This window comes from Varroa destructor, unplaced genomic scaffold (genome assembly GCF_002443255.2).
Source record: "Varroa destructor unplaced genomic scaffold, Vdes_3.0 BEIS01000005.1, whole genome shotgun sequence".
Lineage (NCBI taxonomy): Eukaryota > Metazoa > Arthropoda > Arachnida > Mesostigmata > Varroidae > Varroa > Varroa destructor.
Window position 1 is genome coordinate 19,100,848 of NW_019211458.1, and position 22,977 is coordinate 19,123,824.

A 22,977-nucleotide genomic window follows, 5' to 3' on the forward strand; every position below is an offset into this window, starting at 1 on the left:
TGTTTAAATATGTGCTCCACGTTGTCCGGGTCGTTTCTTCATATTGCTGGGTTTCTTATTACTAAATCTTTACAATTCAATCACATTGGCTTAGTTTTTACTGCTTTATTTTTTTTTGGCTCTTTCGAGCTAAAACCTACTTTAACTTTAAAAATTCCACGTAATTCCATGTTTGGCCTCTCAAGGCACAAGCTAAGCAAGAAATATAAAAACGCCAATTTTTTTTTTCGAAATTCTCAACCGCTTTCGGGTAAAAATACCGTACTCGAATCCATCAAAGGAACTAATAAACTGATTCGTTTCCAAAGTCCACGTTTGTGGCTACTTTTTAAAGCTAGAAAAAGGAAGCCACGTGTACACCTAAATACTTCACAAATTCTTAGCTTAGTTATTTTAAACTTTATTAAAAATTCCTACACATGTCTTTTCGTTCTTACTGTTTCCTTGACAAACCAAGCTTGTACACGAAACTCACAGAAATCGTTAGGACCGCTTACGAATTGATCTGGGCTTACACACGTACCTCTACACATACGAGAATGTTTCGTTCGTCTTGGCGTATCATTGGACGCGTTATATATATATATACGTTTTTGTTAGCAGAGTAAAAAGACATAGAGAGTACATTTTCGAAAAAAAAAAACAATCGACCATGTATATTACCTGTTATTGGATTCGAACTTTCCTTAGAAAAGGATTGAGAAATATATCGATATTTTATATTTCACGGGAAAACAGCATCGAGAAAACTGAATCATTCAATTGAATAACAGAATAGTATAATTAAGCGGTGCAACATGTAGAAGGAATTTGGGTTACGAAGCCGGGATCAGGCTAAGCAGGTTCGAGTTTGCTTTGGGTTAAATATGAAAAAAATGATAGTTTTTAGTGAAATTCGCTGCGTAGACTCAAGCATGAATTTTGTGCCGAAAATAGGTTAAAAAGTCTGGGTGCTTATAAATGAAGGCAAGCCAGTGTTGTACAGCTATGATGCTGCACATTACCACACATCAGGCAGTAACTCAGCTTCGGTATTTATATTCCTGAGAGAGTAAATATCTAATGCATTCAATTGAATAAGACAAAATAACATCATTAAGAAAATGTTTTTTGCTAAAGAATATAAAAACATTCTATTAATAACGATCTTTGCTTCATACGAGCTTCACATCTATGTAAATGTAAAATACGTACGATGTTAGTACCTGTATCCATATACAGAGAGCTATGAAAAATTAAGCATTTGAATATGCTAGTTGGTTTAAAGATGGGTATTGATTACATCTAGAGCTACGAAGTTTTAGATATAGACGTCACGTGTTTCGTGGAAACTCTGCTCCGTACATAGCGATATCTTATTACTATTTGCTGTTTAGGTCTGTTTTTGAATGCTGCCGCTCGTCGTTGGTCACCGTAGGCGTTAGGTAAATTTCTCTATACATTCATACAAACTCATATAATATTAAAGCAGAATTCACTTTTTGAACATTCTGACCATCTAAGACCAGGCTGACCATCTAAGCGTGACAGTCGCCTTATTCTATGTTCGTCAAATCGGTATAAAATCAAACAATAGCTCCAAAACAATCGGCTTCTCCCATGTTTCATCCAAAGTCAAAGTTTGTATTTCGTTAAAGCGAAACCATATTGCTTTCTTGAGGGGCTTATAACTTATGTCGGATGTGGAACAATACCAGTGGAGTACGGCACTTGATTAACAGTAGCAGATCGGCGGCTCAACTGCAACAAGACGAAGGAATAGTTGAAAAAAGGAATGGCCAATACATGTATGTCATACGAAGCATATGCGAAAACAACAGGAGTATATACTTGAATGTAAATGTTCGTAGTCACTAATGTATAAGTCGATGCCATACTTATTACTATTATGTTGTGGTGCTATTCGATAATAATCGTAATAAGCGACTCTGTAGGAACCATTTTAAGCACAGGTATACGTTTATCATGAAAATAAACCTTTGAGGTCACATTAACTCCTCGTTTTTTACCCCTGTAGTGCTCGTAATAGCAGCGGTACACAGTCTCGAGTATTGAAGGCCAAATTAATGGATGTGGCCTTTCAGCGAAGACGCGGGCTCTGCTTGCGGTGGGCTCACGTCTCGGACGCGGTCCGGGTCTTCGGTGTAGGAGTCTTCCCGCCGTCTATTTATTATCCGGATGCGAACGACGGGTCGCCATCGATACCAGTTTCACCATGAAAGTCGCCATTGTAAGAGCAGTTTCTCAATAAATCTATCACTCGATTATATTCAGGGTTATCAGAAGGGCGCGAAAGGGCGAAATACGCGCACGGATCATTCCACCGCCAGTGCTGTAGATCGACAGACTCGTAATCCATTGATCAGCAACGACTGTTGGTCATAGTAAGGCATTAACTGCAATAAGAATAATATAATTAATTCAATATAATCTAGTCAGCGCACTATCAGGAAACGTATATCGAGAGACCTGGCAAAGCATGGGAAGAACGCTAGAGGAAGCGAACCAGCGCGTAGGAGCGGGTGAGGCTATACAGTTGACTAGGCGGCCGAATGGCTAAAAGTACCACGAGAGCAACCTCAAGGAAAATTCGATCATTATACGTGCGGACATAGTGTGTCGTAAGGATCAGTTGTGCAAAGATAACCATGTTTCCGTCGTCTTTTTACGTTTGCCCTGTGGCCCATGCGTGCCCCAAGGAGGACGTCTGAGATACGCGACATCTCCACTCTATGTAAGAGCATTTTTCTCCACTAGTTTTCATAAGCAGAACGAAATACGCTTGTTCTTCCGGCAAAGAGAAGTAATAGCAACGAGCGCGTACATCAAGATAGAGAAAACATTATCCCTCTTCTTTTCTGCGAACAGACCGTAATTAGATTACGGTTGGTGTTTCGACAACACGTAGTCGTGGCGTTAAAGCGATTAAGGTTGTGAAACACACGCTAAAGATGAGCCGAAAGGTTTTTCAGTTTTGGTAAAAGTCTGTGTCAGCCCAAGTAGTCGCCATTCTTACCCAGTGTTATTATAATTCGATGCTAATAAATCCAAAATGATGCCTGATTCTAAAAGGACTGAAGGCACGATTTCAATGTGCTGCTAAATGCCAGAGTTAAGCTAGCGGGTTCGTGAGCTAGGACCCAGGATGTGGCTGACAAAATTAGGCTGGCAGGCCGTATCTAAAAAATAAAAAACCTGTTGCCTTTACAGAAATGACCTATGTGAAACAATGAAAAGTTCCAAAATAAGACATTTATATTTGTGTCATAGTCGAACAATAGTGTGGAGTTGGATTAGGAACGGAAACCAAATGAAGACTAGGGTCATTCAGATTTGGTTTTCCTTTTTTGTCGAAGAAAGCATGTAGCTAACCGGTGTATTTGCTTCAGGCACTTTGTTAGCTTATCTGACAGGTAATTCAGGCTATATAAAGTCAGTTTGAGCACAAGACTGTTAATTTGAACAAAATGGCCTGATTTACTAGTCTGTCAAATTAATACCGTCGAAACTGTGATCGTTCTTTCTATCTCAGAACATCGTTTTAAGCATATGTAAAGGTTTGCTTTTTCTTATTACTCTGTTTGGCTTTTGAAGTATTCATTGTATCTAGATCTAAATGCCGATTCATAAATTTTATGTATGCTTATCTTGGCTGTTCATTAGTCTCAGACTCTCCCTACGAAGAGATATTGATCCTCATAAGGCACGCGGCACACACTTTTGCGTAGCTGTTTCAATGCCCTTCAATGACTGCTCCGGGCATCTTTTATCAATTCTAAGCTAGATATATAGTTTACGAAGGCTGGCGTCGAAAATGGCTAACAGGTTAATAAAATAGTTGGGAAAAGGACACCGGTAAAGGCTAGCTAAGCTGCCTAAGAATATATTATGAGAGAAATGCGTTGTGAAAAGTTTCGTACGCTTGATGGTAAAATAAGCGTAATGTTGGAAGAAAAACGCACTTGAACAGTTTGACATTTGAAGACAAAAATTATTATTATTACTATTTTTGTTATATGACATTATATTTAATATGGTTGTTAGACAAAAAGAACGTTATTCTCAGCTTATATCTGAATTTATCTTACTAAGGACTAGTAACGTATCACTCTCTACGCAGGTTTCCCGGTAATATGTATTTAAAACTTCGAAGTAGAATCATGTTCCTAAAAAAGTTGACTGCAAAGCTTAGGGACGTCGAGCAATAGCTGACGTCAATACCGGGCATAAAATTGAAGAGAAAAAACTTCTGCAGCTTCCATAGGGCGAAGCTGGTAAAAGAGCTCATACCCTATGAGCGCAACGATTTGGCACAGTTTATTGAAATAACTAAGATTTGGCCTTGACTGTTATTTGGATGTTAATATAGGCCCGTCAGACTGTTTATTAATTCTATTTAGATCATACGTTTAGGCCCAAGGGAATATTTCTGACCCATTACTGTACAACCCATACACATAAGTAAATGAAGTGAAAAAAAGGCCTATCGTCGACACATCCCCAGTGCACAGTCAAAGCTACAATGTAACCTTTGTCGTTTTTTTCAAATAGCTTTGTAATGCGTACATTCAAGAAAACCTACTAGCCCAATACGACAGCAAGCAAATCCTACGAGTGTTTTTTCCTGAAGGTAGCTTAAGTATGGGCCTTTTTTTTTGTCAGGAAAACTGTCAAATAATATCTTAAGTGGCGCCGAACAAAAACGTTAAAAGATTCATTTTTGCTTATTTTACAGACAGCTTTACCCAGTCGTATGTTGCCCGAACGTTGGTGGCAGGGGCTAATGTTTTTGGCAAATTTTGTTCAGTTTCATTTTTCATCTATCGATTTAGCTGCTTTTATGGGCAGGGGTGTACCCTGCCACTGACGTCTTACTTCATCGACAACGACTGATTGAATGCCTCCAGCAAGAAAAAAACTTAGTGGCTATATTAGTATAGGGTAAAAGGCGCAATATATCGAATGCTTCAGTAACACTAACTGTTTTAAAGAGCCCTAGTGGTGAAGGGCGCACCTTTACCTGACGATTCGGGGAGCATTTGAGCATAACGAGCGTAACGCTTCGTTGTATAGCAAAGCCTAGATGGGTACTCTAATTTTGGCGCTGAAATTTTTCTACTGATAACGTTATCACAAAAATACCCTGTATTACCGTACGACCTATTTAAAGGACGAATCCAGATATGTGACTCGAGTCGTTGCTAGCTATTTTTTAACACTACCGGAAATAAAAGAGAACAGAATGCAAAACGACTTTTTGTTCTAAACGTACGCAGTTTATTGTTCCATACCGCATCTGTTGTCCGGCATACCGTAGTGCTTATGCAGAATTTTTTGTCTGCGTAAAAAAGCACCACTCAAAGTTTTTTGCAGCAATTTGGACCACTCGTGTAGTCATGATTACATATACGTGCCATTTTGTACTACGATGAATCCATTGGTCTGTGCTTGGCCGCCATAGTTTTCGGCTATTAACACACCTATTGATCAAATGCTGTCTAAAAGAAAGTGGACGCAGCTGAAGCATCGGAGGCTTTTACTTAGTTCTACAGAAATTCAAGTGAAGTGCCAAGATGTCGGCGCCGTTTTTGTTCCAGCTGTTGTCTTCACCCCACCGCCTTCCTCTATACCCCTCTATACCAAAGGACTACGTTGAATTGGATAACTGGCGTATAATAAGCGAAGAAGTCATGGGCCTACCGATAACTGGCACACACTCAATGGACGAAACGTGGCCATGATCCAGATGTCTAGGTGCCCATCAATTAGCGACCTAGCAATGACTGGCCGCCACATCTTGCGTCATTTTCTTTCCCGAGATTTCTATTGTACACCTATGTGTAGACCTAATCACCTTCAGCATGTCTGTGAAAAAAACCAAACCCATTTGGTCAAGTCGACGGGGAGTATTGGCCTCTATTCCATCTTCACCCTCACCACAATGATAGTTTGATGATCGTGTTGTGCGCTATGTTCTCTTTTCTGTCTTGTCTTCATCTACCCTAGAGCGAACTTCGGCAGTTTCTTCCGCAGAGGAAGTGAGAATAGGGTATGCATATGCTGAACTTAACTATGTCTAATATCATAGATCAAGCCAGAGAAGCGCCTTTGATCGGTATATCATATGTAAGAAAGAGTGAGAAGCGGCACCCCGTAAGAACTTCATCAGCTCAAATAGAAAAGAAGATTAACGCTAAGGATTGTCTTCGCACGAAGAGGGAGGGGATGACCAAAGGGAGGACCTCATGCATGACGTCTTCATCTGGTCGAGCTCAAGACAACGGGCGTGTTCGTATGGCCATATATTTAGCAGTTACACATAATGTCCATCCGCCTAGCTAGTTACGCGGTGATCCCTTTTGAAGGCGGAAAAATCGGCGGGAGTTCCCTACTTTTTGCCTTGCTTTAGTATCTTCATGTTTGGCTTGGGTGCGGCAGCGAAATGGGTCCATGATCTTGTACGGCCGTCAGTAGACAGCCGATCGACCGATGATTGTCGAAGATACAGCAGACGCCTACCAGAATTTTGTCTGCGCGTTTCAGGTATTGAGGACGCTCTCTATAGTGCTCTATTGGATTCGACTATTGATCGAGAGCTAAATCGTGAAGCTAATTTATATGTAACAATTCCTCACTGGTTCCTATAGGTTTCTGTTAATCAGATCTACCTCCAAAATGCAACTGAACCTCTCCAGTGACCTATGCACATAAATTATTTATTTGGTGAACACTGCGAGATGCTGAATCAGGTAAGCTACGTGAGCTCTGCAGATGCATGTGAGCTATTTTATTCGTCATTTTTCAACATTTTCTAAGAGAAATGCAAATACGTTTATAGACAAAGTATTAGTTAAGCTGATTCAACTAGTTCGTTGAACTTCCCATAGAAGTTCAGGGAACTATAATAAAGGCATTGTAAGTCATGTTGTTTTTTTTTGGAGAAAGTCACGCAGACTGCCCAGTCCTTATTCATCTCGTGGTCCACACACATGTCACACTTAGATACCGAAAACATATGTATCAAATAGTATATTGACGCGCTTTGGCCATTCGTACGTTTTACCTTCTTTTAATAAGTTTAGGCTATTATTTTTTAAACGGATATGCAATTATAGTACTTTCTGACATTGTGTACTTCACTCAAGTAGTTCCTACGTTCGTTGACTCGCAACGTACATATTCTGCTTATTTGCCCAATATGTAGGTACAGGCAAGGTACCTTTTTATAGAGATAGAATAGTTTTTCGTAGGTTTCGTCATTTAATTCTGAGCGTTCGACAGTGTCTAGGTCTAGCTTTCTCCTATGATTTGTCTGTGAGAAAACCGACGTTTTTAAACAATACAGGCATTTATACTGATAGATTTTTCAGCCGTTTTTGTGATTTGCTATGTGCATAAATAAGCACCTATTGCAAGAGCGTATAAGTACATACAATTATATATCAACATATAACTGCATATGATAAGTCTTTTAAATTACGAAATAAATAACGGCATGGTTTAGCAGCGCGTTATATTGCATTCAAAAATGGAAAATTAATAACATAAACCAGTCAATCGAGACCGTGTGTTTCGTCTATGGATGGGGTAATAATTTTAAGTAAACTTTCAATGTAGCCTTTGTTTTCATTGTTGTTCTTTCTATTTCACTGCTGTGGACAGTCCACAAACTAGACCTAGGCCAACTGTTAGCGATTAGAGGAACCGCTCCAGATGCTGGCATTACTTTGTCAGGAAATGCCTACCCCACTCGAAGAAATTCTCTGTGTCATAGTAGATTCTATACCCTCCATTTGCCTGAAGCCATGTTGTCATCTGCGATATCGTATGTCGATGGAACCTGTCCATAGTAGGGATACGACTTGGCACCAAATCTAGGCGCTCTAGGAATCAAAGATCTGGGTGTGTCGCGTCGACGACCTAATGATTTTGATTATAAAGTATCTAATTAGATCATATTTAAGCAAAAGTATTGAATAGAAGGTAAGGTGTGTAGATAGATGAAAAATAGCTTCTTTAATACTGACATACTCATGGCGTCCCTTTATAGATGGCGTAGGCATCTGCTTCGATAACGCAGATATTAAAAATTCGAAAAGCCACAGTAAAACGACCGTTGATAAAACGCTACTATGGTATGTATTATTTCACAGTTAAATGCGTTTTACGCAATGTATGTGTACATGTATATGTGCACGTACATAATTTCACTGATAATTTCGTTAGTTGGTTTCCTAACGGAGTTGCCCAGAAAAGTTGTATGTTCCTAGTTGTCACCATCGATCAAGATATTAGTTATGTTAGGGGCAAACATTGCATTAGTTTAGCTGCAGACGAGTCTAATCACAGGCAAGGTTACTGAGCAACTTGACGGTTGTCCTTTCGACAATTGCCTGAATCTGGACTAAATATCAAGTTGATGAAAACGTCAACACCTGTGTCCGCACACTAACCTGTAACCTACACAGCATTCTGTTTGCTCCCAGCAACAATGGCTCACCTAACGTTCTCGTATTATCTCGAGTTTTTTAGGCTGCCACCGAGCAAACTTCAAGAAAGCAAGCAGTTTTAAACTATCGCAAATAATACCAGCATTCGTCTTGTGGTGGTCCTTAGTTCAATGGTAAAATAAAGGGCAAGCATATTGGCATTGTTGAGAATGAAAAATGGTTGTCTGAAACATTAGCACAAATTGAAGCCGGCGACGACGTCGGTAGTAGGCTTAACGGCAGGTCACTTAAGGCCGAGAAAAAACTACGTCGAGGCTCCGGCTGTTCTCTAGCGACGCGTCGGGTGCAAGAATCAGAACCTTCAAATATCGATGCACATCTGGTTCATTCATCTTTACGTTTCCTCCAGGCGCCCCCCGTATGCCTCTTCTAGTGGTCGCTGCTTGCTCCCAATGTCAAATATAGGCTTCATCTACAGTTCATTTCATTTAGGCGTTCAAACCAGCAACAACGGCGGCCCGTAAGTAGTAGCACAGAAGCGTTCATCGTTTTTTAAGCCAGATTCTTTTCTTTTAGACATTCGAACTCTTTTACGGCAATAACAAGTACAACAAACTCAACCGGTCGCTTAGAAGGTTGAGCCGAGAGGTACCTTCATAATGCCGATGAATCAGTACACGTGTCTATGATTGTTGCTATAGTTGCTTTATGTGACCGGCATGATTCGAAAAACGCTGGTCCAAACCTAGCTATTGGCCTGTTGGAGACAAAGCAACGCCTCGCTACTACTAAAACTAGCTGAAGGAAGTCGCAGAAAAAAACCGGTAAAGCCGCATGAACTTCATAAATGTATCTACGTGCTGTGGGGCACATGTCTTCCTCAGTGTCCAATATGTTTTTCTTCAGAACGCCATATCATTGAATATATGTGAGACGTAAGTACGCTTAGAAAATGGAAGCGGGTGCGGCATCATCAACAATGGTATAGCGGTTTTCGGCCGTGTCATCTTCGAGTTTAGCATCAGATTCGCTTAAACCAGCATGAAAAAGCTCGACTTCGTAAGCTGCCATCGATCTGAACTCTAGTACCAACATGATCACAGAATAATAAGATAACGTTGCGATATTTGTTGGCTTTTCGAAGACAGTGTCATAACATGTACGGCTCATGTAATACGCTGGCCAGTGGAAGGAAACAATAGAAAAACTAAGCACGACGAATCTACTTGTGGAACGTTACCGGTGTCAATCCGGTCATCAGTTCAAGCTCTATATGTATGGCCACTGCGGGCCTCAATGACTGTGACTCAACCAATGGACGAGAAATCGCCCTATCTTGTCCCATTATAAGGCAAGCAGGACAGGCATAGTGATATGCAGCAATTCACACGAGAACAAGCCGTTTGAGATGCGCGTACACACACATATATATTCACGAACGCCGGGGACCGGTTAGGCGCCCTGCGTCGAACCTGAGACGGATCGCGAGAAGGAGTCACGCTGTGCGCGCGTTGACCAGGAGATGACTCAATTTTCAGGACCGAACGCAGCGGCTACAGAAGAACAACGTAGTGCTCTGGCAACAGTGGATACAACTAAAACCACAATAGAAGTTAGCTGTCACCAACTAAGCCTGGCTCGCATAGATCGTTGCTATCTTGGTGGCGCTTAATGTTCCCGCTATGCCCCGTATAGCCGGGTGATTAATGGAATCTGCTGCGCGGACGATCATATCATATACAAAAGACACCATCCACTCGCTTACGGACACGTTGATCCGTCCACTAAATATATGGCTGTCACACCATGCTAGTTGCTCGATGTGACCTATTGTTGGCCTGCGTTCGATAGCAGTTCGAAAAGGTCGGAAGTATAAATGTAATATCTCATACATAAACTCAAATGTGACTTTTAGATTCGGCGATAGACTACAAATTAGTTGTTTTGTACGACTATTTAGACACTTCTGGGAATAGCTGCGTACGTTTTTTCCTCAATGGGCATAAGAACAAGCAGTGAATTCTGCTGAATACTGCGGTAGCTGTTGCTACTGATTTTATGAAAACGAATAAAGTGCTTTCTAACGAAAACGAGTCGAAGCTGAAGTTTTTTTTTACGATGTCTTTGCACACTTGCAGGCCCAAGGGTTGCGACAGAGTGTATAGATCATGAATACGATTAATTTATTAGACGTATGCTTTGAATAAATTTTCGAAGACCCATTCAGCTCCCTAGCACATATATAGGTTAAGGGATATATCAGCATTGCTCAGAAGAGTCTTTAACTCTTCTCAAATACGCTCTTATCAATGACCGCTTAACTAAATCGATGAATGTAGCTTATAGTTTGTTGTCTCCTGTGTTTCTATGGATAGGTGCGCTTCGGGGCAGGGATATTGCTTTTTAAATTAAATGGAGCATCATGAAGAGATAAGTAAGTCGAGAGATGGCTTCTATTAAACAGAAACATTATATCGAAGTGGTAGTTCTGAAAATGACATGTCCTGCGTAGGTAGCAGTAATATTAGTTAAAACATATGCTTTCAGTTTGACGTTAGCTTCCTGAGATATGACTTCACTGAAGCCGCCTTCCAGTAAATTACAATACTAGTGATAGCCAAGCACATTCAGAACGAATGATTTTCAACATCCGCAGACGGAACTGACATAGCAAAGAGACTAATAAGATCCGCTGTCGCCACTGTTGCTGTGGCCTCGCCCTAAATTTTTCCGAAGCCATCACCTTCACGCATTTGAACAGAATACGCCTGACAGACGAGGTCATAACAATATATTAGCGACAGGACACTCTCTCTGCAACTTTTTGTCGACAAAGTGTGCGGCATAATAGCGTTCTACCGTTCTAGCACGTTAGCCACGCTCTGAACGTTGGGGCAGCTGACGATAACAACAACAATATCAGAAACTCCTTCGGTAAACCAGTCTACATTCCTTTCCTTCCTAACAATTCGTTCGGTACTCAGGCGTCTAGACGCATTCGCTCATCAAACATTCACACGCCTCTCTCTCTTCTTCACGGTATTTTACGTCTCCAGCTGCGGAGATATAGGCCTGCTGTCTTCAGAGTTCAGTCACAGTCCGAAGCCCCTAACTTTAGCTGGATGACTTCTATGGGCTTCCTGCGAAGTTCGAATGTGTTAATCGGACGCGGGCTTCTGGCGAAACGAACGCTTCGTGCATGTTTCGAGGGTGCGTCTCAGCTGAACTGAACACGCCGCTATTATTAGTGTCAGCATCACTGACCGAAACGTCACAAGCTTGCTGGCAGAGCCTATTCCGCTATTACTAGTCTTCAGCTATTTTTACTGGCCTGGCGTTGTTTCTGGAGCTGCTTACTGAACCTCTCTAATACATCCGTACTAAGCGCTATCACCCATCACTTGGCGATTGGGCTTCAGTTTGCAGTCCGCAATCCACCGTCCACAACTCGAGTCCGTAAGCCTACGTATCTATGAGTGCGACTAAAGTGAGTGGGTCCTTTTCGTCATGGTGCTCCGCTCAGATAAAGAAAACCACCCCCCGCCAGGCTCACAAAAGCTGCTGACACTTTCAAATAACATGACGCTTACTGCATATATATTTGAACGAAATTGGCGCGAGAATTTCAACTAGCAAGAAGCATTACTAACAGTAGCAATGGTAGAGGTAATGGAACAGCAAAAGAAGCATTATGTCAGCTAGCCAGCTGACGATGGAGAGAGAAGGAGTGTGCGGAAACGCTCGGGTGGAGCGCGCTAGATTGAGATGTTAAAGACAGTACGATGGATTTAGGCGGCGGGCGTTGCCATCTCCGCTCGTCGTCCCGCCATCGTCTGTCGGCCTTACGCTGGCGGAAAGGCAGATGTGCGAATATAGCAACAGCAGCATCAAAAGTAATTCTCTGAGGGACATTTCCTACTCATACCACCGCCCAGCGAGGATCTGCTGCTTTTAGTAAAAATAACGATGAGAGGAACGGCAAGATGAGTTGCAGTTAGATGGCGATCGTCGCGATGTCCTGGTCGTTTGTGCTTGTTTTCTCCCGCTTTGTCTGAGCTAAGATAAAACAACTTTGCAAGAAGGAGCCCAATATATACAGGGTGATGCGCTTAAATTGAGAAAAAGTTTGGCGGGCTTTCTGTCGTGACGGCCGTGCACGCACCCACTACTCCTACTATCTGACAAAGGCCAATTTTTCCTACAATAAAAGCATAAACTCGCCATAGCCAACGTAACTTCTGAAATTTGAGCCAAAATGAACTGTTACCGTATCCCCCAACGCTGGACAAATTACCGCCAAGATGAAAAGTTTTTTTTTTTTTCTTTTTCCCGAAATCTTATTCTTGTTAGTCTTTATGCGACTTCGCAAAAATCTGAGTAGGATCTTAATGAGTAAACAAGAAGACCCTAGATAGAGTTTAAACTTAACCACTGCGAGAATTGATTAGAGCTGCTCGAAAAGCTATTTCTGATCATCTGATACAATACTTTTTGGGGTTTTTCGCTTGTTATCAGCCCAAGTTTGATAATATTAGAATTTCTTGCATGTTACGTATTTGAGCGGCCTTTAGTGAGTTTGTCTGTTAATATCGCTTGACGCAAAAGAGCTATTTGCAGACTAGTTGGTGATTTAGGTCTTGAATTTAAGCTGTAATCGTAATGGATGGTGGTCATGCTAAATAAGCATGATGGTACCTCTTGCACATCTCATCTCACAAATCTCGTTTATATACGGTCTTAGAAACAAAGCACAAGGAAAACTTTCAAGTCAGGCTATATATACATATAGATGTTAGCACATACGTACACAGTAGATATATAAATATATTTAGAGTGTAGATTCATAGACATCGATATTTCTATCGCTTTAAATCATTGTGCCCTATTCGCGCTGGTCCATTTGATTGGAATGAGTTATTTAATAAAGAATACATTTGTATACGTAATATACAAATACTTAAAAAAATCTCATCACTTGCTCGTATTGAAGGTACACGTATGATGATTGAAGTATCGAAAGCCGAGAAGATTCCCTTTGCAGCATAAAATACGCTTGAACCACCTTGCAGTGTTGTTTCTTAAGTATCAACGCAGACTCAACGCTTACTGCATACCACAGGAAATCTCATGTAGAAAAATTTCTATGTGGTCGTGCCGTCCGTACAAAAGTACCGGAAACGTAAGCGTATCTAATTACTGACGTCTTACTGTGTCTTTAGTTTTGTAATGAACAACACTGACATTTATGACTAGCATTCAGTTTTTACTTTTTGATTATTCTGACAATCTTACTGAAATGGCCGTACCGCGATCCGAGGGCTATTAACACCCAGCTGACACTCTGAACGGCCGCCACAGTACAGCAGTCTTATCCATCGTCCTTCACGATGGACAACACGATGGAACGATTACGACAAAGATGAAATTACAAGGTAGTTGAGCTCTCGTCTTTCATATCTGTCCCGCAACTCCGTTTTACGATATAAACAGAACTCTTCACGCTACGAATTATTATTTCGGTCGTCGCTCCGCCGTCGTGCTGAGTGGAGCGGCCAAGACGTTTGGGGGGGGGGGGGTATGTTTGGAAGCTATTTTGCAGAACCAGCTCATTTGGCTAGTCGCTTCAGCTTCCGACTACAATTTAGTGGCACTCTTGTCCCTATTTTTATCTACGATTAGCTAATAATAACATAGTTATAGGATGTTCACGACGTGTACGAATAGATAGATAGATAGATAGATAGGATAGATAGAAACGCATATATGAGCGATGAATGAATATTTTGTCATTAGCGCTACTGCTGGTAGCACTATCGCCGCTATTGTCAAGTGTAATTATTTTGGAAAAATGTTTTTTTGGAAACGCCCAGGTGCCCAACGTCTCGCGCGTCTCCCGCAAACCTCTCTACGCGGAGCCGTTCCCTCTGCAATTCACTTGTCTCGGGGTCGGTCAAGTGTCTTCCAACCTGACGAACGTAACCCAATGTCGCCCCATAGATACCGGCAACGAAACAACGAAAAGCCGTGAACCAGCGACATCACAAACTGTTTCTCTCTCTCTCTCTCCCTCTTGTTGTTTCTATAAAGTTCCTCTGTTGAGTTCTCGGCTACTGCTACCGTTCCTGTCATCGTCATCGTTAATATCTTTGATGATAAAATTTCATCTGTAGCAACAAACGCCCGGTGTCAGCTGCCGGTGATAAAAATCTCGGACTCTCTCACCTTCGGTTTTCTCTCGCGGGGCAGCTTCAGCCAAATAAGCAACAGAGGCGGCGAAATTTATAAGGCAAGTGAAGAGTGAAGTGGATCCAAATCTTGATGTGCGATGAAAATGGGCTACTACCTTTACATGACCAGCACGAACGGCAACAGAAAAAAACAGAAGTCATAGAAAGAAGAGGATGAAAAGTAAGAACAATTCCGAACTGAAACACGGGAGGGCGCCGAGCGAATTAAATCGTATTAAGCAATGACACTGAAAAGGGTCGACCAGACCCAGACCATTGGCTGAGAGCATGCATGCGCCTGTACATGCTAGTTTCAACATGATGACAACAGATAATGATTTACTGGTAGGTGAGTGACACCTGTTATCGCCACTATTGTTACATAGTTGTGCTAGAGTTGTGAGTTTGAGGTGGATAGTAATAATGAAAAACAATTAGGAAAATAATAGAGAGAAGCGGCTTGTTGGAACGCCAATGTTTTCGCTGTTTTCTTGTGATTGACGGCGAATAGTCATCTCAATTTTGCCTGCAAAATTTCGCTTCTGATGAAGCTATGCAATAGATTTCAGACGTGCGCACCCCAAGTACGAGCGAACGTGTATATAAATGAACACCAATGAAACAGTGACGCACGACGATAAAGCAGTCTAAGAAGAGAGATGATGAGAATACTTTTCCTGTCAATCGTAATATAAACCTTGTGTTGGCCAAAGGCGGAAAATTGCGAAGATTTCACAATCTCTTTCTCTACAGCTTCTCGTCTTACTACTTGTGTGAAGATTCTATCAGCCGATGACTCCGAGATCTATGCCCGTTGCTAATATTCATTTTAGAGGCATCCAGTTGATTACGTCTGGAAGAATGTTCACGAAGATATTTATTATTTAGTCCGACTCATAGACGAGCGTATTTGTTACTGTCGATCCATACAATCGGTACGTCATTCAATTATAAGGCAAAAGTAGATAGCTGTGATGAAAATTAGAAATTCAGGAATATCTACTTCATCCTGAAATAACACCTCGTATTGTATCATAATAAATATGAACGTGGTCATACTTCTGCTATCGACCATAGGATTCACTGCTACGTATATTTATTTAACGATACATCGTGCATTCTTTTGAAGGGTAAGCGGTTGTCAGAAAAAGAACTCTATTAATAAATGAGTTTAAATAAATAAAGTTTATTACTCCAATATGAACAATGCACTGTTTAAGTATTTTTTCTTTTTTTATGTTTATTTGCCATGCTGTTAATATTTGAGCAATCCCAGTGTCCACTTGGTCCGAGAAGAATTTTTTCTTTTTTTTTTTTCTGAAAAAATTCTTTTGTCGTGTATGGGTTTTTACGACAATGGTGTTTCAGAAGCTTCTACCGATGATCAAGGTAATCCTTGCAAGACTTATTATTAATAACGTAAGGAAGTACAACTGTATTTGCCTATTGCTGGGTTATAAGATGCTAAAACAATAAAGAAGCTCATTTTTTTTCAAAGAAAAATGAAAAGTTGAATCTTAATAGGTCTCATTTAGCGAGACAACTAAAGTTCTCACTTAAGAATAGTTAACACTATGAGAGGATGCAAATCACCTCCTACGGACTAACAAGACATCATCTAAAATTATGTTTGTTATGTGTTAATTAACTTCTTCGCTTTATCTCTCTGTATAACCCGTTCAAGCGTATTGCCTAAGCTTGAGGTGAGGTCTACGCTAGATACGGGTCTCTGGCAAAGCTCTTACTTTATTGTCGTCATTGGCAGATTTGTAGTTACAAGAGGCCTGTGATTTCCATTTGAGACTGAAGCTGAGACAGTAGTGGTTAAAGCAAGACATTTGGTTTCCCTCTTTTGAATTTTGAAACATTTACGTTGAGTACGTTTGTAAAATGACAATCGAACTATATTGATCAGTCCACGCAAGTAACTGGATGCTAACTTGAGATATCTGTGTTAATATGCGACTTAATATCATTCTAGCTCCCATACAAAGAGAACTGGAGGGAGCTTATTACCTGGAAGATAATAGAGTATCCCTAAGTGATACCAGAAAAAAACATACGTTCCCTGATTCAATTAAGTTCGCGTTCTTCCTCCTGTTTAAACGTTGCTGATTCAAATTTTCCTACCAAGAATATGATTTTGCCAACACAGCCGCGCCAGTCAAATGCGTCCTGGTCGTACCTGTTTGAGATAAAGTCGTACTCATGGTATACAAGTACCCTATACTATACTTAGCTCAAATTCGCTGATATACCAAATGACATATTTGTCTAAAAGCGAACTCGGCCACCGCGAGCATTTGGGTCGCAACGAGTTAGATCAGTGACGTAGATGCCGGGGTTTGTCTTAATACGACGGTAATTTTTGCCTGATTATATAATAATACCTATCAAACTAGAAACACTTTCATTTCAAGACAAGTAAAGCGTTCTGACGTTCGTTTCGTGCTCCGCTGTGTATAGTGCGAGGAAATAACGGAAAAGTTCCGCACAACTAATGACTGCAACGAATTATATTTATTGTGCGTATCACCGGGTTGAGGGATATCATTGCCACTTGCAGTTCCCTAGACTCAGATACATATTCATTTTCCTGGGCAGCAGGTACGATACAACTAACGCCATCTGTGACTTGCCTAAATCATCCCATCGGGCATGATTGTATTAGGCATATTGTATTACAAATGTGTGATTGTTTAGTGCCGTTTGAGGCTGTGCGTTCGGGAGAGGCTGTGCGTCGACGTGGTCTGGTTACCATCACCCCGGGTGCAAGCCTCAGCGCTAGCAGACAATAATAAAGGATTTGTGAAAAGGAACACTGAATGTGGTTACTCTGTTGTCTTATAGGTCTGTTTAATGGAAAAACCTCGGCTTATTCCAGCAAAACCTGCACATAACAGTTTGTGAACGAATACCGAAAGCATGTTGGCAAAGAAAAATAACTGAGAATTAACTCGAAACGAAAGAACTGCGTCGAGTGAACTTTTCACATTAAGTCGATTATGATTATTAATGAACATGAGGTAGCTATATTCTGGCAAATTATCCAAGAGCGTTAATATATCATTGTATACTTATATCTCGCTGCTTGTATAATTATATGAAATCTTCATTTGGCCTCTTTTTTTTAGGACACTTACACAGTAAAACAACGCTCACAATTAGAGAATTCATTAGTCATTCGGTAGCTATTTGGATTTTATTATTCTGAATAGAATACACGCGAGCTGTGTGCGCACGTGATCGTTCGCCGTATTTTGAAATGCTCAAAACAAACTTTACTTAATGGAAAAATAAGCTGCCTGCTTTCAAATTTCATTTGTTTCCTAATGACGCTATATACTAACATATAAATACAACCTTCGTTTGTCCTTCTTTTCTATTGTAATTCTCTTCCATTAGTTTCAAACACGGCATTGTCTTGGCTAGTGCACGAGAGATCTCTTATTTAATTCTGGTCATTTTTTCTAAGTTATTCCTGTTAGATAGGGCCGTGCAGCATCACAGTGAGGCGCCAAAAGCGCTGTTATATCGGAAAGGAATCGATTCTTCTGCGATACTAGCTAGCTATGCGCGAATAGTGAACAATAAATCCAGTTGAAAAACTGGTCAGACTGCTATTGACCAAGTCCTGTGGGAGAATACAGCCAAGTGCATATATATACTATGAAAGAAAGGCACTCGACTAGCAGACGACAGCCGACAGTGGCCCACTCAGTCACCCGTCGTCCCAGTAAGCTAAGTTCGAGGGGCGCCCTCTAATGTCTTAATATAATAGATGGTTGTGCATATATATATGGCTGTGTGGGTGCACGTGTATCTCTACGTGTCTGCCTATGTACACCATAATTAATGTTGTTGTTGACTACTGTCAGCATTTGACTTGAGCGCAGCGCGCGCGCGCGCGACTGGCTGAGTCTTTTTCGTTATGATTGCATAATAATAATAATGATCTCCTAACCAGAGCGGCTTGTCTCGTCCGTCGCTTATAAAGCAATTATGCGAATAGGTGCCTGCTGCCCTACAGCCAGGCAGACTTTGTACCGCTCTTAGTTGACCGGCACAAAGTAATTGGCTCGCTCACCCGTACGCCGTATGTCGTTTTCTCTTATTTGCCCGTTTTCAGTCTTTTCCCTTTTTTTTTCGGTATCGTTTCTTTGCTTACGTTTGAACCGGCTTGATTGTAACCGTTGGCATGGTACTATGCTGTTGTACTTTTTTTGGCTTTGTAGTTCATATGATGCCGCTCCGCGCAGATGCCGGTAAACAGTTTATGTGAGGTACACAATGTACGTGTACGGAACAGCTGACATCGGCATATTGTGAAGCGTACTTCTTTTTCAAGTTCTAAGTTGACGGCAACTCGACTCTACACCGATACTTCGATAGTGACTTGTGGCGCTTTTCTTAAGTGCTCTTTTTATGCCTATATAAGACTTTTAACACTAGGTAAACAGCGTACCTGGAATAATAGCATTCGCTTGCTGCCTGCTTTTAGGCACCTTTTTCCACCACTTTGATTTGCCCGTGTCAACTTCCAAGCTATTCCACAATGGCATTCTACCACACTGCTCGGCAATGTTCTTTTCATTTTTTGCGAAAACGGAAAGCTCTGGAAAAGGATTTTTATCCCTATGTCAAACATATCTATATTGAAACAATTGTCTTTGTTTTTCCAGTTCTGTTTATTTCTTCAAGGTACACATATTTATCCAAATATCTACATTTTTGACCTGATTTTATACAAGGTTGTACGTATATTATTCAGATCCAAATTAATATTCCACCATTATTGTCGGTGGCAGTTTCCTGTTTGTCAACACTGCTTGGCCTAATAGAAATATGTGTAGTTGCAGCTTCTGTCATGTTTGATGCTCACTTTTGTCTAACTACTGCTATTACAGCGATATCGGGTAGTTAGGCTGGATAACGGTAAGTCGCGAGACAACTTACAATGCTAAAAAACACTGTCTGCCAAGCACTCCAGCTATCCTAATAGATCCTATCATGCCTTATTTCAGATACAAACGTACACGGAAGTAACACTCGCAATAGGTCCACTAGAAATGTCCAAATCGTCGAACGCGTTCGACGCGTCAAGGAAATATATATACCCTTTTGTACTACTTAACCTGCAAAACAATCGCGGTGGCGTTCGCAACAGCTGGTAACGAAAAACTTTTAGAAGAGCAAAGCCTACATATTGCGTGCATACGGTACATAGCCAGTCGTTGTTGAGAGGAAATTGCTTTTACATTTGATCTTTTACAGATGAGGTGGCGTCTCCATAGCAAACTCGAGTTGTCGGTATCGTCGTTCACAACAACAACAGCATAACATCCGCGCCATCATCCGGCCCGTCCGCAAACTAAAATCATGCGGTCGCCGTTTAATACTTCACTTGGCTGGCTGTCGGCCGGTCTCGTCTACCACGATCTTCCCGCCGTTTCTGTTTCGATCCCTCCTGAACTAGTTAGGGTGCCCCAAATTGCAGTCGGGGTCAGTACAGCCGTCAAACGATCAAAAGATTGAGACGTTTTCGCCAACTTCGTCAGCGAAGCGGTTAAGGAAGATTGAGCTGCAGCTCAATAGACGTACGGCTCGACCCAGTTCAACTATCTTCATCATGCCGTTTCGTATAGTAGAGCCGATACGTTTGCTGTCGACTCACGTTTCAACGGCCTGAAATTGCCCTGAGCGATATCGACATTGCCTGGTAGTGTCAGTTATACATAGCTCTCTTAGGATGTCGAAAGTTGAGGACAATTTCGGCCATAACAACAAACCTGATAATAATCTCACATGCATTAACGATGTTTACGTTTTTGACTTGCGCGCGATTACATTAGGCTTTTTTTCAGCGGTATTCTAAACTTTGTACATTTTTACCATTTCATTTAACATTTGTACAAATTTACCATTTCAAGGCTTCCTTGTTACGTGGAAAAAACGTAGTTGCGATAGGTATAAACGAACTGTCGAATAAAGGAGGCTCATCTTACTTTCCAAAGCAGTGTTCTGAAGAACAACGAGGTGCGACTCGTAAAGGTCCTACTTCAATTATTTGAAACAGTGTGCGAGGACTGTAGTTATTCCCTTAGAATCCTTCAAAATAAATTTTCTTTGTAGGATATTTGATTTACAGCGCAGCAGACGCGTTGTCCGTATCCTATGACAGAACAAAACAAGTTCGCTTGCGCCGTTAAGTATTAGTACTGAGTTTTTGTCGTGACAAAAAGCTGCCTGAAAGACGATAAGAAGCTACCCAAGCAAATACCTAAAAGATAATAGACTAGAGGCTGGTATAAGAAGGCCTGCTTGCACTGTGAGACTTATACGCTTGTTTTTGTCTACACGTGTTCAACTATCATCATTTACAAAGTTTACGTGCAGTTGGTCTGGAGGTCAGCTAGTCAAACCTCAAAACGCTTCTCTCTGCACCCTCATGCAATGGATTGATCCTACATGCAGAATCGATGTTAACATGAAACAGCGGATATCCCCCACAGTTGCTGTATGGTCAAAAGGTGACAGTAAGAGAAAAATGGCGTCGATGTAACTATCTATAAACCCGTTTGTTTTCGATTTGCAGTCAAGTATCTTGACTCGACCTTGGATCTGCCCATCGCAGAAGCTACGAAGAAATATTTGATCGAATTTCTAGTAAGCTCTTGTTGGCAGTCGGGGATGCTTTGTAGAGCGAGTCTTGCTTTTACTGTTGTTGTTTATTAGTAGCAACGTGTTAACATAGTGGCGGATTATTCCGAAAAACAGGCCTAAGTTCGCCTCACGACTGTATGTGAGTGTGTCTGCAATTTACGTGTGTCGTCTGAATACGAAGCTCGTTGCCGGTATCGTCCGCTCATTGAGACGTGTCTTCTACTGGTACCTTACCTGTGTATGCGTTATTTGTAATCGAATGAAGCTTAAGTTGCAAAAATGTCTAGAAGGCCGGCTTGCTTCTAATTCTATGGGACGCGAAATAATAAAAGTACTGCCTTGCTCAGTCCACTCGTATCAGCTGCATCTGTGACCATGCGGACCGACTTGCCATTTGGAATATCTTATAATTGTACAATTCGAGCTCGTATAGGTCTTGGCTTATCGAATGGGCCGAAGTATTTGCTTACTAGATGTACATATACGAGCTCATCTGTTTCTTTGTTTGATTACACCTGTCGTGTAGTATAGAATTGCGTCGATTTGCATAGACCGAACAGGATTAGAATAGCAAACCTTCAGGTTCCGGGTCCCGTATATCGCTGGCGGGATTCGGACTAGTGACCATTAGGGGTATATAGAAAAGTACTTTCTTAAAGGACGGAGAATGTACCTTAACGTCAAATTAAAATCTGTTAAATTAAATCAACCGATTAATCCGTCTGCCATTGCGGTATGTTCCCGCCGGTAGAAAATATCATTGGCCTAAAAAGTGAACCTATGCAACATGATGCCATACTAGGGCTATCAGGGTTTCTCAGTAAGTTTAGCCAGTGCCCTGTAACGTGAATATCTATTTGATTGATTGATATCTAAATGTGAATACGAATTTGTATCGAGAAACGGTAGGTCGTTTTTCGATCATTGCACTTTTTAAATGTGTAGGTTTGCGTCAGGCTATAGATGTAGATGCCTTTGAAGGGGGCAAATTTTTGCAGGTCGCGCTTAATTGTTCGAAAAACGTTTCGTAGACGTTCTAACAATTAGTTTGCTTTAAAGGGGCTTCCAAATTTACACGACGTTCGGTTCTGCCAGCATGCTGCTGATTCCTCTAGACGACATGCCCAAATTAACCTTATTAGTAAAAACTGCGCCTTTGTATTGCCGCCACGTTACTTCTGATGAGTTCGATTCGGGCTTACGATACGGCCTACATAATATCTGTCACTCTGTACTATGCTTACTATGTCCGAGCTTGCTAATAGCATAAGCTAACGGCTGTAACAAGAATACCCATTTGCGTATTGTTTTTTAAACGATGCATTTGGCCGTTTCAGTAGCCACATACATATTCTCAGTATCCGTGGGTTCTCTATCCCCTTGCTCGACAATTTTTAATGTTGCCGGTAAGCCTTTTATCATCTGCTCTTGTACCGTGATCCGGTCCCATTTGTGAGCACAAAGGCGTTGCCGACTTGTCCATCCGCCGCATCACGACCCGTCGTTGATTTGTCTGCATCTCATTTTCGATCTGACCAACAACAATAATAACAGTAGCAGCAGCAGCACCAGCTTTTGACACTCATCGGAAAATAAACAGCGGCCCTGCGGCCGGCAGTACAACCCGGCTCGAAAGG

The 22,977-nt window shown here is 41.3% G+C and overlaps 1 long non-coding RNA gene across 2 annotated transcripts; it reads left to right on the forward strand.

The window, feature by feature from the left end:
• The first annotated feature begins 18,505 nt into the window (after positions 1–18,505).
• Positions 18,506–21,691, forward strand: LOC147755391 (uncharacterized). Of its 2 annotated transcripts, XR_015329143.1 has the most exons (4): positions 18,506–18,773; positions 18,913–19,129; positions 19,702–19,847; positions 19,952–21,691. It is a non-coding gene; the product is annotated as an uncharacterized LOC147755391 (long non-coding RNA). The 2 variants fall into 2 exon arrangements; XR_015329144.1 differs by lacking the exon at positions 18,913–19,129 and having other exon boundaries at positions 18,524–18,773.
• The last annotated feature ends 1,286 nt before the right edge of the window (positions 21,692–22,977 follow it).